This window comes from Equus quagga, chromosome 21 (assembly GCF_021613505.1).
Source record: "Equus quagga isolate Etosha38 chromosome 21, UCLA_HA_Equagga_1.0, whole genome shotgun sequence".
NCBI classification, from domain to species: Eukaryota; Metazoa; Chordata; class Mammalia; order Perissodactyla; family Equidae; genus Equus; species Equus quagga.
This window is the reverse complement of record NC_060287.1, coordinates 14,930,472-14,945,266: the sequence shown is the minus strand read 5'-3', so window position 1 is coordinate 14,945,266 and position 14,795 is coordinate 14,930,472.

The following is a 14,795-nucleotide window of genomic DNA, read 5'->3' as shown; positions in this document are numbered from 1 at the left end:
TAGAGGGTAGCTAAATTTCTCTCTAGACCCAGAAGAATAAGAGTGCACTTGTACTTGAAACAACAGAATTAAGTGGCTATGAAGATCATTTTAAATAATATTAATTTTATATCTACCGTATTTGAGTCTGAAGATAAATTACTGTTATTTGTAGTCTTTCAGAAATAAAACCTTACCTCATTTCAATTAGTTAATTAATTAAAATTTGTTTAATGATACTACCCCCAAATCTATTGATAGCAATAGAGAACTACCCAATAAATCTATTGCTAGCAAACACAAAATATTTCTTCTTGGATAGATCATTGACCTGGATAGAAATCTAGGCTGTGTCCATAACTACTGGATTGACCTTACCAAAATCATTAAACATTCCAGGCCTCAGTTTGGTCATCTGGAAAATGGGCCAGTTGACCTCTAAGGTTTGTACCATTTATAAATGTAGATTTTATTTTTAATTTCAATCAAGTACTATTTAAGTGCCTATTAAGTAAAAGCACACATGAATTACATACACAACTTACAATTTAACTTTACTATGGCCTATCTAAACAAAAAGTAACAGGAAACAGAAGGCTGAATATGATTGGAGTCAAGTAAGTGCTCCAAGAGTCCAGAGCGAAGAGAAAAAGAATTGGGATTTAAGAGTGATCAGACGGAGAGGAGAAACATGGGTAGTTTAATTAACTCACACATTTCACATAGCGTAGAGTGAGATTAAAAATGAAGGCACACACAAGACAATGCTAACCTAAAGATCAAGAACCACCAGTAAACAGACTTCCCAAAAGTTAAAAGTGATATTCCTAACTTCTCTTAAATTTTAAACTTTAAAAGTTTGAAGAAGTCCACTTAAATACAGAACTTCCCCGCTGCATCAAATAACGTTTTCATTTCATTTTAAACATTTCCTTCATTCACCAAAGAGTTCTTGAATTCATCCTATAAGCTGAGTACTATGGTAGGAGTTGTGAGTTTCAAAAAGACAGATATTTCTGTACACGAGAGGCTTAGATTTATTATAAATAATAGAGATTAGCTTCATAAATCACCTTCAAACAGTACATCACAGGCTTAACCAAGACTCGCCTATAAGACCTCATAGACAGTGTTAAAAAAAACTTCTCATCTCATAATGATATATTCTGGAGAGTCTAGAAATAGCTCAGATAACCACAGGACTGCTGAACCATAGTTTATTTTAAGGTGTGTATAGCTTCTCACCATCGCCCATAAATGATCTAAAGTTCAAGTCAATCCAACAGTGAAAAAAAAAAGTGTGTACATTGCAAGAGGTACAAAGGTAAGTCACAGTCCCTTTGGGCACTCAGACCTACTAATAATGGAAGTTAGTGAAAACCCTGTGGGAATGAAAGTTGCAAGGGCTATGAGGACTCAAAACTGAGAAAATCTCTTAGAGAAAGAGTAAAGGCTTTGTGGATTAGGAAGAGATGCACAGAGATCTTGAAGAACATGATCTTAACAGGTAGCAGGTGTGCTTGGAAGTAGACGTGGGTGGTAGGAATTAGTACGCAAGAGATACATGCTCTTTTGGTATGTTAGAGCCTTCGCCTAATGATCTTTCACAGGTGTTCCCTGTGGGTCATTCAGGGGACTAGCATGGGTAGAGTCAAGATCAGTGACCTCACGTGTTATTCCTTCATTCTGTGGAAGAGAAGCTAGGCGTGGGTGTGAATTAATGCGAAGGGTAGCTGAGTCCTGAATCATCATTTGGGGAATCTTGGGGAATCACCTATGCTTATGAGTCAGCATTTGATAACAGGGAACAAGAGAAACAAAATGATTATTTACAGAAAGTGACTCATTTATTCTAATAACATAGCTCATGTACTGCTGGATTATTTTCAAAAAGACTCAGTCCAATTGCCAAGTAATTTATCTGATTCCCTCATAGTTACTTTGGCCAATTTAGTTCATAATACTATGAGCTAATATTATGGACTAAATTAGACTTTTCTGATAAGGCCCAATCAATTGCTTTGCAGTTGGTTTTCCTTTCTTTACCTTCTTCCATTCCTTCATTCCCACCCTGCCTTCCTACTCTAACTCCTTCTTGCCTCATTCCACAAAGCATTTAAGGTAAATCAGCCACTATTAACATAAAGAGACATATACAACTTAGTGTCCCAAGATATCAAAAGAGATATTGGTTAAGTAAAGTACAATTCACTGCTATTTAACTGATTTCTGAATTTTCACACTTCCTTTGTTACCAAATGTGAAAACCTTGATATATAGTAAAATTTGACCACTTAAAATTCTGAAGTGAATTATTTAATCTGTATAGCTGTTCTGCCTTTGAAGGACAACTCTATAAATGCATAATGTTTCCCTATGGTTTCTTAGACATAATTTAACTTCTAGATATTGACATCAGCAGCAGTCCTGAATCTTGGTTTCTTTAAAAATAGTCCTATCAATTTGTGTATTTGTCATTTGCCATTTTTTTCATAAAATTATAGTAAGTTAAATACCCCACACAATTGGAGGAGCATAATTGATTATTAACCACTAGTGAAAGCATAATTCTCCCATGTAGTATTCTCACCCTACGGAGAAGTCTATTTTCTTCACTGATGCTAATTACATCCTCCACCTTTCAGAATTATGATGATTTCTGCATGACTAACATAATGGATCATAGCTACATCTTTGTCACTTTCAGCTCTTCCCCTATAATATCAGTTCACTTTAGATAGGGTAGATAAGACATCATGATTCCAATAGCATTCGTCATACTATTTTTATAAGATTATCCTGAAACTGTACATCATAGTTGACTTCTGTGATGTACTTAACTCTACTGAACTCCATGGAAACAGGCATTTATTGGCAGTAGTATTCCATTTGGCCCATTATTCTGTTCATGACTTGCTCTCTAATTCTACACCAAGTATTAGGATACACACAAATACATACACACACAGAGGAAAGGGATCCTAGGCTCTCAAGGGCTAAATTATTTACAAAGATGTAACTGTTTACCACTCAGTTGTCTGTTTCTTCCACCTTGGTATTGAACTCTACCATTAGCCACAACATTCTTTTTCTTTGCTAGGAGTCCCTTTCTTTTTCATCTCTACATTCTCTCTCCATCTCTCTTTCTCGCTCTCTCATCTCCTACCTCTTGTTCATTGTCTCGATTAGTCCCCGAAAAGATTTTTCTTTCTTAGAGACTACTAGTCTTTAACTTCTGCATACTAGTCAAATAATTTCGCTTGAAATAATTGGTATTAAGCTTTTGAAGGCCCACGTGTTCTTCCTTTTGGTGATTAAAAAGTTCCTTCTCCACTACCGTTGTTGGTAAATTCCAGATTCTGAGGTATTCTGGATGCCAGAGTGTTCTATAGAAAGTTCATCACTACAGACCCACGATCTTAGGGTTCTTAACATATATTTGTATCTGAAAATTGTTTCTTATGTATGCAATGTTTCATGCCGGAGTTTAAATTAAAGCACATATCTACAATTATTTAATATCTACAACTGTTTAATTCTGTGACTGAAAGATGATCTATAAAACTAGGCTTTCTATATGAATTACACCATTAACTGTCACTAAAGATGACAGCACGTTAATGGACTCCAAAGAGACCCATTTGCTTTATATAGACGGAATATTGTGGGTGCCTTTCCTTCAAACAAAAATGTGACCCAATCCTTAATTTATACTTCATATACTTATTTATTAGTAATTTATTGATGTGTCTCTGGTTTAGTTGTCTCTGGTTTATTCAACAGATATAGCTGTACAAAAATAAAGGGTAGAAGATAAGGGAGATTTACAAAATACAAAAAGCTGACATGAAACTGATGCTGAAAGAAAAACCATTCATCTGGAAATCAAGGAATTTAAAAATTCAAAAGAAATATACTTAATCTAAATTTAGGATTATAAACTATAGTGAACTTAACAAAAATGAATTTGCTATATTCTTTTTATTCTAGAGAAAAAGCACTCCTAAATTTGAAAGTATATGTCTAGGAAGAGCAGACACACTTGACACAGTCAAAAAACAAGTCAAGAATATTACAGATGTGGAGTAGTCTGGGAATTAAAGTTATGCAAATTTTTGGACCAATACACAAAACTCAGATTTGTGACCACTGTTGTAATTCATTCAAATATTCAATGGGAACTCATCACAGAGTAAGATCTTATACTTCATTCATTCATCCAATAAATATTTAGTTATTATATGTAAGGCATTGCAGGGGATACAATGAAAAAGAAAGCATGGACTTTGCCCTCAAGGGGCTTACAGTCTAGTATGGAAAAATAAACAAGCACATAGGTAGCCACAACATAAGGGAGAAAGTGATGTGTCATAAGAAAGACTTGGATAATGTGCTATGGAAGTCACTGACAGTAGCAGATATATATATTTTTTTACTGCAGGGTCTAAGCAGCCAATAAAAATAAAAAGAAAGACCAATGATCAGTTTGCAAAATTAAGTGCCAAATTTTGAGAATCTATGGATGAAAAAAGCTGCGATATTAATGTGATTTGTCACTACTCACCAGTTCTTAAAAATGTTTGATCATAGAGTAACAACCTATTAGAAATACCATCTCACCAGTGTTTATGAGTAGATGCAAATGGAATAATCTCATATTTAAGGATGAAAGGATCATTTTAATGTAATAAAGGCTCAAATCAATTATCCAAAATACTTATGACACATTACCTTCTTGAACAGAAATTGGCTCAATCAGATTAAAGTGATGAAGAACTCCTCGATGGCTCAAGTGTGCTCCAAGGAAAGCTAGAAGGTTGTACAGTTAACTCCCAGGGTGTAACTCTAAACCATACAACCTACTACCTCAACCCGGATGCACACAGCTTCCAATGTTGCTTCAAACTCCTTATCATATCTTCAGTCAGCTCCTCCAAATATGGCGGCCACATACCTAAGGGCTTGGCAAGGATGTAGATAGAATATTCTAACACCAATAAACTCAATGTGTGTCTACTAAGACTATCCTAACCTCTTGAGCTCCCAGCATAGGTCATAGAAAATGTCCTCTGACATCTCTCCTGGCATAGTTCTACCAGCAATTAATAATATGAAAAGTCAACAGCATTTAGCTTCATTTTTCAAGAGAAATAGGCTCAAGAGAAACACATAATTCCAGTTATAGTCTTTAATTTTTCTTATTGATAAGGTGCTAACCACTGTCATGTGAACTGAAGTTTCTGAACAGGATCTATTCAGATCTTGGTTCAAACCTTGTTATAAAAAATTCAAGTTTCTTAAGCAATTCTTAAGCAAAAAGTATACTGGATTCAAACTTGACTGGCTGTGCTATAACCCCTTACAAGTGGTTGACAATTGAAACCTGCCTCGTAAGACAAATGAGGATTAAAGTATACACGAAAAACAAAGGAAAATATAATCACCTCAAAAGTAATCCACTAGAGTTTAACAGGAGTTTGACTAAAATATTATTTCACAGCCTTGAGTATAGCATTTTGTCAGATTACCACACTGACACAGACCCATAGAAGCGAGCTTGTGAGGTCCACTTCACCACAAGATCGGATCTACGGGTTTATGCCAATGGGCAACATCTCACATGAGCTCCCTATTAAAGCAGAATTTGTTGTAAATATCTGATGAAGTTAAGAAATGGAACTAACAATATCAATCCTTTAGTATAAATATTTTAAGTGCTGAAATGCTCTAAGGATGCATATCCCCAGTTAAAGGCCTTCATAAATATGCTAAACTAAATACAGGCTTATATACAGGAGAATTCTAAAAGTAGTATATTGAAAGATTTTTCACAATTACTTTTCTTTTAATAGTGAATATTTTGGAATTAGACTATTCTAATTAATGATGAGTTTTAAAAGAAAAAAAAGGATCCATACATGCACGTATGAATTATGTAATTGTGAGGCATGAATGTAGTATTACCAGCCTATAATTAAGACCAAATTAACTATTAAGCTAATTGTGTAAGAGTTAGACTGTGCTTGTTTTAACTCTTATAAAACCTCTGTCAGTGGTTTCAAGGAATTGGTAACATTATAACTTTCTCATAAAACAAGTAAGAGCTTGTTGACTAGGCAGAGAACACAGGAAGTTATTTAAAAGTCTTAAATATATACATATGTGTCTATTGTTGGAAAAATACTGAAATTAACAATAGTTGGATAAACGAATATCAGAAAACTAAAATTAATGACCCATTAACAGCATTATTATTACTACTGCGGGCTAACATTTATACTCCAGATCTATTGCATAAAAGAGAATATTTTGTCTCTTCAACACAGTATACTTAAATTTCTTTTTCAAAAAAGATATACTTAAAACATATGGCTACATACAGCTCTCATCTGGTCAACAGGTTGGGGGAAAATAAATTGCTATAAAAAAAATTGTAAACCACCAGACAATAATTAAACACACAAAGAGTAAACAGAAAGCCAGTCACATACACATTTTTTAAGATTCTAAGCTCAACAGCAACAAAATTATGTCATGTACAATCATTAATCGTTTCACTCATATCCACAATATTTAGTATTCTTAAACTATATCTTCATTGTGAAAAATAGTAATACCAAATAAGAATTCCTTAGTGTTTTACATGCTTTGAAATAAAGAAAATAAAATGTGTTTTATAGATTTTATATAGATAATTTGATCTACATAATTTTTTACCATTATTTTTCTAATTATTCTCATACTTGTTAAAAACTGTAGTAAGAAATCAACAATTATGCATTCAACTGTAGTAAAAATATTTCAACACATTTATAAATTCAGATGTCAAATAAAAGGCAACATTTGTTTTAGGTTTTATCATAACTGTAAGAATGGATATTCTGGTTTCATTCTCTTATTAGATCGTTAAGAAAAGGCACAACTTTATTCCCACCCCTAGATTTCACTTCCTTTTATATGGTACGACAAATGAAAACTACATTTTTTTCTTTTTCCTAAATCACTTTCTATTAATCCGTATTCCACCTATGTCATCTGAATGGCTGTACAGATATATATTCAAAGGGACTCAAACTGTACAGTGATCACAAACTCAGACAAAAATTTTTCACAAGGGTAGGTAATATTATAAATTCTCAAACCATCAATGAAAATTCCAACAGCTAGATCCACAAAGAATATGAAACGAGTCCTTATAACTAAACACAGTCAAAGTCAGTGCTTTTTTCTTTCAAAATATTACATATTAATTGCTCTTTCGCTTTTTATTTTTACCTGAGATGATTTTCTCCTATGATCACTTTCTTCACTTCTCATATCCATTTTAAGTTTTTCCCTAAAACAACCACAAAAGGAGAAATATCAGACAACTGCTGTCCAAGAGGAGCATCTGGGTGGATGGTGGAAATGAAGGTAGACGATCGAGAAGAGAACACAATATCAAAATGGCAAAACCTTTTAAAGTATTTTTTTTTAAAAAAAGGCTTGGAAGACTCATAGAGCCCCACCCAAGGCTACTCATATGACATATAATGTGGTTTCATAGTTTGCATTTATGCGTTCACTTTGGCTGGTGTTGTTTTCACAGTAACAGTTTTGAAAGTGAAAGGAGGCATGGCTGTTAAAGAAGCGACTAGGTTTTGCACAATGAACTCGTGCAAGCTGAAAAGAGATTCGGATTTGGCATGGAGCTTAATAAGATAATTAAGAGTGTAGAGATTAATGGCTCCTAAAAATAACATTTAAAATAATGTTTTTCAACTAAAGGATCTTGAAACATGAAAACAGGTTTATAAATGTTAATTAAGGCTGTGAAAGTTGACGTTCCATTAGCTGAGGCAGCATAAAGAACAAGAGCTATTTTTTAAATAATTAGTGAACAAAAACCGATAAACTTAATAAAATGTTCTACTTGAATGTTATCAGTGTGTAGGGTGTTTGTAATTTCCCATAATTCTTCGTAGAATAACAAAAAAGAAAGCAGAATTCATCAGTTCTACAATATTTCTTCATTGTTTACCCTATATATTTTCAATATAATAAAACATGATTTCAAAAGCACAAGTTTGCTTCAGGTTCATTCTTTTCATGGAAAATATAGCATCAATTCGTAATATGCAAATTATAGATTTCATTTATATACGCTGGATATTTCAAAAGCATTTTCTCTTTTTAACAGTTTTTAAACACATTTAGAAACAGTTTTAATCAAAATTAAAATAGGTAGAATACATCTGCTAATCGTTTCCCATTGAACCAGGCAGAACTGGGTTTTGCTATAAAATACTTAAATTGCTTAGCAATTTACTTCTACAAACAGACAAAATAATTATAATGCACTGCATTTATCTGCGGAGCCATATATTGCCTGAAACTTAAAACAAGTTGGTATGTACTTTTTCCACTAAAATACTTAGTGGATATTTCCAACATTCTCTACAACTGCTCTAAAACAAATGCTTCTTTTAAAATATATTTTAAAAGAGAGTATTATTGTAGAACAAGCTTCTTTTCTACTTAGCCACTGAGAATGTGATCGTCTTATCCCTGTTTCTGCTATACTGAAATCCTGGAAAATAATTCAAATATAACTTTCCCCAAACTAATTTTATCTATCAGTAGTTTAACGCTTAGTCCGATATGACCCTTTTTCAGAAGTTTAAAAAGTTTCTTCTTTCACATTTCAAATTATGAGTCACAGCACATGAAAGATTTAGTTTCTTTACCAACTAGGGCTAAATGCTCCCTTTTCTTAGATAGCCAAAACTAACACTGGAAACAAAAAGCACAGATAACATATGAATGTCTTTCCAAAACTTCTATGTATAACAAAAAAAAAGTACCGTCTTTTTTATAGAGATTTTTCTATTTTTCCTTAAGTTTTTATACTAATCAGGATTAGAGAGAGAGCAAAAGGAAAAAGTTAATGAGAGTAAAGTGGGTGATGAGTTAAGTCAGAGCAAATGGAAAGTTCAAGGCTCCCCTTTTATATAACAGTAGGCTTAAAAAGAAACAACAAAAAAAGTTATACCTGATATGAAAGGTGCGATTTCACCAAGTGCAATATATTGCTAATTATGCCATATTTTTGAAATAACAAAAATAAAGAAGGCTCATTTGGTTAGGTTGCCTTACAAAGCTGCTTTACAAAGCCCGATGTCTCTGCAGTTACACAAGCCAATGTTTGCCTTTTTTGGTTTGTTTTGGTTTGGATTTTTGTTTGTTTGTTTTTGTTTTTGTTTTGAGCAGGAGCGTCTCAGTTTTGTTCAGCACTGTTGCATGGAGTAGGACAAACTCAGAGTTTTTTTCTTCCGGGCTCCTGTTATTTCTTGGAAAAAAGGACCAGGGTGCTTATCTTCTTTTTCTTCCTTCTCGGGATTCCAGGCACAAAGCACTGCGCAGAAGCTGCACCAATCCTTGCCGTTCCTGGCAGCAGAATGGTAGAAGGTGGGAGCAACCAGGAATTCTTCCAGGCTGTGCTGACTTTAGAAATGAGGATTGCACACGTTTGTCTCCTGAACCAAAAGGGTGAGAAGGCAGGGTGCCAGGTTGCTACACTCTGCTGCAATGATCTCATGCTCACTGCTGCTCTCGTCCTGTTTGCCCAGTTCAAATGCCTGTTCATTATAACCCAAAAAAAAAAAAAAAAAGAACTACTTGGATTCTTCAGCAAGCAGAAAGGATATAAAAAATCAGCAGTAAGAAAAAGCAAAAGACCAAAAAGCACGTACAATTTTAGGATTCACTTGTTATGCCCCAATAGTCTGTTTATATTTTCCTCTTTTTTTTCTCCCTATTTAGAGATAAGCAGCAGAATTTATCAGGCGTGAAAGGGACAGCCTCCTGGTGGCCTGCCAAAAACCCAGAATAAAGGCGAAGTTGTGCTTCAAAGCTCAGTCGCTTGCTGAGTCTGGCTAAAGTCAAGTATTAAGATCCACCATTTTCTGAGCCATGCTAGAAAAGAAGAAAAAAGTCAGGACGGGTGCTGCTTTTCCAAGTCTCCGTTGGCACCATCACAAAATCTCAGTCGTAAGGTCACATGATTCTCTGCCAAATGTAGAGAGCATTCCCATCAACCATTCTGCTGATACTGCGAAGGCAGCTATTGTCTCGTTTAGACCCAAAGTTCAGCCCACTCTTCATTGAATTAGCTGAAAAACGCATCACCTTTGGGGGCTGGGAGTCATGGAAACGTCTACCTGGCAAGCTGCCCACTTTTTCTGCCCATCAACCAGAGATGGAATTGTGCTGCCTAATGCAATGATGACTTGGAATGTGAAGAGTCGTCCAAAGTGAATCTGATTCTTGCAACGCCTGTTTCAGTTTGCACAGAAAACTCTGGCTTCTTGTAGTTAAGGGAGGGGTGGGGGAATCTTTCCTACTAAATGTAGCACATAAAGGTCTGAATGCCTACTCTGCAACTTTATTTCACAACACACCCAAATAGTTCTCAAACGAAAAGACTGAACGCCCTGCAAGTTTTCTCAGTTAAAGGCATCCCTTCCACTGCCTCCTTTTCCTTACGAGTGAATGCAACAAGCCCGGGATATTTGTTTTAGTCTCTCACATTAAGATGTAAAATCTCTGAGGTTTCTCTTTCCTTTTTATTACTTTCTGATTTTTTCGGGCACCGATTTTGTACTACATGGCCGTGATATCTACTAGCAACAGTGGGGATGCATTATTGCTGCAATCTCCATCAAAGTGGTCCCCTGAGACAGTCAGTTGTCTCTTCAACCACACAGAACCTTGCAACTGGGTCCGGCGGTAATCCTCATTGGTACCTAGCACAGCTGCTGTGCAAGTTAGCTGACATTGGCTCATGCAAGAGGTGCTCTTTCTGTTCCTTCACTGGCTACAGTTTGCTTGTGTGGCATGAAAGATGCCTTTGAAAGATGCAGGGAATGTATCCACAGCTCTTAGGCAGTAAATGAAGTGGTTCCCCCCACCCCGATGAATTTCCATTCTAGCAGGCTACGAAAGCTCCCATGGACAAACATTTCCATACTTTCTAACAAAAGTACAGTGAGTTAAATCTTTCATCATTTCCTTAAGCAGAATCTAAAGACAAGCAGAAAAGCAAGTATTATTAGTATTTGAACCAAACATATTTGGTAGTACTAAAAAGAATCATGTTCTCCTACATGCATTAAAGAATGTTTCAATGATGGGGGAATCGTTATCTAAAGTATAATTGTGCTTGCCAAAAAATTTAAAATTATGTTCAGTGCCCTAAAAAATGATGGTCCAATGTTATCCCTTCTCTGTGTATACACACATACACATTGCACAATACAGGACGAAGATTTAAAAAGACAATCAAACCAGGACTTGCCTAAAAAAAGAAAATCATCCAAAATAAAAAAAGGATTCGGGGATCAAGGAAACACATCCTAAAAATGGCCTACAATCTTTTTAATGTCATATTCTTGTCACTTTCTTTAGGAGCAATAGGAGTGACACATACACTCATGGGAACCATTCTGTTATCCTCTTGTTTGTAATTCAAAATACAAAGAATTCTAAACCATAAAACAAAAATTTACACATGTGCTGAAATTAAAATTGCTTTTTCCTAGATTGCAAAATTCTGGACAAATTTTGCTAATGTCCTAAGCACAGGCTTACAAATGCCTGGTCGGGAATCAAGCATGGCAGGCATATGTGCCTCATGCTTCAGCATGGCAAGAAGAAAGTAGGTAAGCCCTCAGAGAAAAGAAAATTTTAATTTTCAGTTCTCCTTCACTTATTCAGCAGATATTTATTAAATACTAGTATGTAGCCTGGTCTTGTGATAAGCATAAGGGAACAACAATGAAGGAGGAGACACGTCTCCATGCAGAAGTCATTCAGTAAGAACTTTCAAGTGCGAAAATCTCACTTCTAAATAGAAGTGTTGTGAGTCCTAAAGGAGCATCTATTGGTGACAAACTAGTCAAGAAACAAACTGATAGAAATGGAAAGTGGAAGAAAAATGGATATTAAAAAATAAATTACAGAGAGAAATGATTTCTCTATCTCAAGTTTTCTCTTTTTAATACAGAATATACCAATCAGTTTTTCATAATTCTGTTTAACTTTCTTAGAGAACCTAATGAGAAAATTGTATGTTGCCCTCCTAATTAAAAAAAAAAAAATGAGGGGCCAGCCTGGTGGTACAGCGGTTAAGTTCCCACGTTCTGCTTCTTGGCGGCCCGGGGTTCACTGGTTCAGATCCCAGGTGCGGACGTGGCACCACTTGGCAAGCCATGCCGTGGTAGCCCTCCCACGTATAAAGTAGAGGAAGATGGGCATGATGTTAGCTCAGGGCCAGTCCTCCTCAGCAAAAAGAGGAGGATTGGCTATAGTTAGCTCAGGGCTAATCTTCCTCAGAAAAAAAAAAAAAGAAATAGAAAAGAAAAAGAAATAGGAGACATCCACTTCTCGAAAGATGCAGTAGATGCAGTTTTTCCCAACCCTCCCAGTAGGTACAATTAAAAACTGGATATTATATGTAAAACAAATGTAAGGAGACTCTGAATTATGGATAAAAGAAGACAGACCAGCCAGGGACTTCAGGACCCAAGGAACAACATGATGGTGAGTTCTCTGGATTTTATTTTTGCCTCATATATCCAAAACGTGGAGCTGAAGAAGGCTGCAACTGAAAGCTACCAACTAGTACAGACCAAAAAAAGCCACAACAAAAGCCTGTTCTCTTTAGCCCAAGGATCAAGAAAGTGGCAACCTAGAAAGACAGAAAGCACTGGGACGATACCACTTTGCTCCAGCCAAGCACCACACAAACACCCATCCCACTCATTTCTGCAAAATCCCAGTGGGGAGCCTAGCATGAACACTTGCTAGGTTAGAACAAGGCATCCCAACTTCCTCTCCCCAACCCCAGGGTAGTATAGAGAAGTTTGAGTAGAGAAATAGGACTTTCATCCCTGTCAGGAGTTAACAATTTCCTTCCCCCCGAAAACAGCATCAGTGAGAACCTGGATTTCCACCCAAACCCAAGAGTAGTGAGGCACCCTTCTTCCTCCCTACTAAGGTGGTGTTAGACAGAGGAGGCTTACTAGAGAGTCAGGGCATTAGAAACTGCCCAGCAGTAAGAAGGCTGCCCCACCCTGTAATGTGCCAGTGGAGGCCACAATGAGAGCAGAAACAAACCACTTCCATCCCTCCTACCTAGGGAGGTTTCAGTGGAAGCCTCCTGGGTAACCAAAACTCTCACTCCCATCCAGCAGTAACAAGGAGCCCTCCCACTTAGGTGTCAGTAGTGGCCAAGGTGGGGAGACTTGGGCTTTTACCTATACCTGGCAGTGACAAAGCTGTACCCCCTTTCCCTTCTGGACTAGTATCAGAGGAAGCTAGCTAAAACAGAGGTTTAAATAAGATTGAGAGTCTCAAAATATAATATCCCAAATATCCAGATTTCAACTGAAAATCATTTGTAATGCAAAGATGCAAGAAGTTCTCAAACTGAGTGAAAAGAGATGATCAGTACATGAGAACATCAAGATGACAGAGATATTAGAATTATCTCACAAATATTTCAAAGCAGTCATCATGAAAATGCTTCAATCAGCAATTATGAACATGGTTGAAACAAAAAAGAATTAAAAGTCTTAGCAGAGAAAAAGAAGATATAAAGAATAACCAGATGGAAATTTTAGAACTAAAAGATACAACCACTGAAATTTAAAAGTAGAGGGAACAAAGGAAAGAATCAGTGGAATAGAAGATAGAACAATAGAAATTACCTAATCTGAAAAACACACAGAATATATACTTTAAAAAAAAGTAAATAGAGACTCAAGCAACTATAAGAACTATAAGAAAAGATAAAACATTTGTGACATTGGAGTCCCAGAAAGAGAGGAGAAAGAGGGCAAGGTTTAAAATATGCTCTAAGAAATAATGGCTGGAAATTCCCCACATTTAGCAAAAGGGATACAGATTCAAGAAGTTGAGCAAACCACAAGCAGGTAAAACTCAGAGAAATCCACACGAAAACACATCATAGTCAAACTTCTGAAAACTGAAGACAAAGAAAAAATCTTGAAAGTAGCAAGAGAAAAACATAAGGTTCCTTATAGGGGAAAACAATTCTGACAAGTGGGTTTCTCATCAGAAACCATGGAGGCCAGAAGAAAGCAGCACATTTTTAATGGGCGAAAGAAAAAAACTGTCACTCCAGAATCCTATATCCATGGAAAATATTCTTTAGGAACAAAGGGGAAATCAAAACATTATCAGATGAAGGAAAACTAAGATAGTTTTCAACAGTAGATCTACCCTAAAAGAATGGCTAAAGAAGTTGTCTGAAGAGAAAGGAAATAAAAGAAGAAACTTGGAACTTTAGAAAGAAAGAATTCAGACAAAAATATGAGTAAAAATAATAGACTTTCCTTCTCTGGAGTTTTCTAAATTATAGTTGATGGTGAAAACAAAAATTTCTCACCATCTGATGTAGTTACAAATGTAGGTAGAGGAAATATTTAAGACAATTATAAGTGTCTAAGGATAAAGCTACAAAAAGGAATGTCCAATTTCTATACTTTGCTTGAACTAGTAAAATGAAAACACCACTACACTGTGATAAGTTATGTACATATAACCTAATACATAAAGCAACCAATACAAAACTACACAAAGAAATACACTGAAAACCCTAGGTAAGTCAAAGTTCTAAAAATTCTAAAGATCATTTAAGTAACCCACAGGAAGGCAGGAGAAAGAAATCAGAGGCAGGACAAATGAAAAACAGAGAGAAAAAAAATAGAGAACAAAGAATAAAATGGAAAGCTTAAACCATAACATATCAGTAA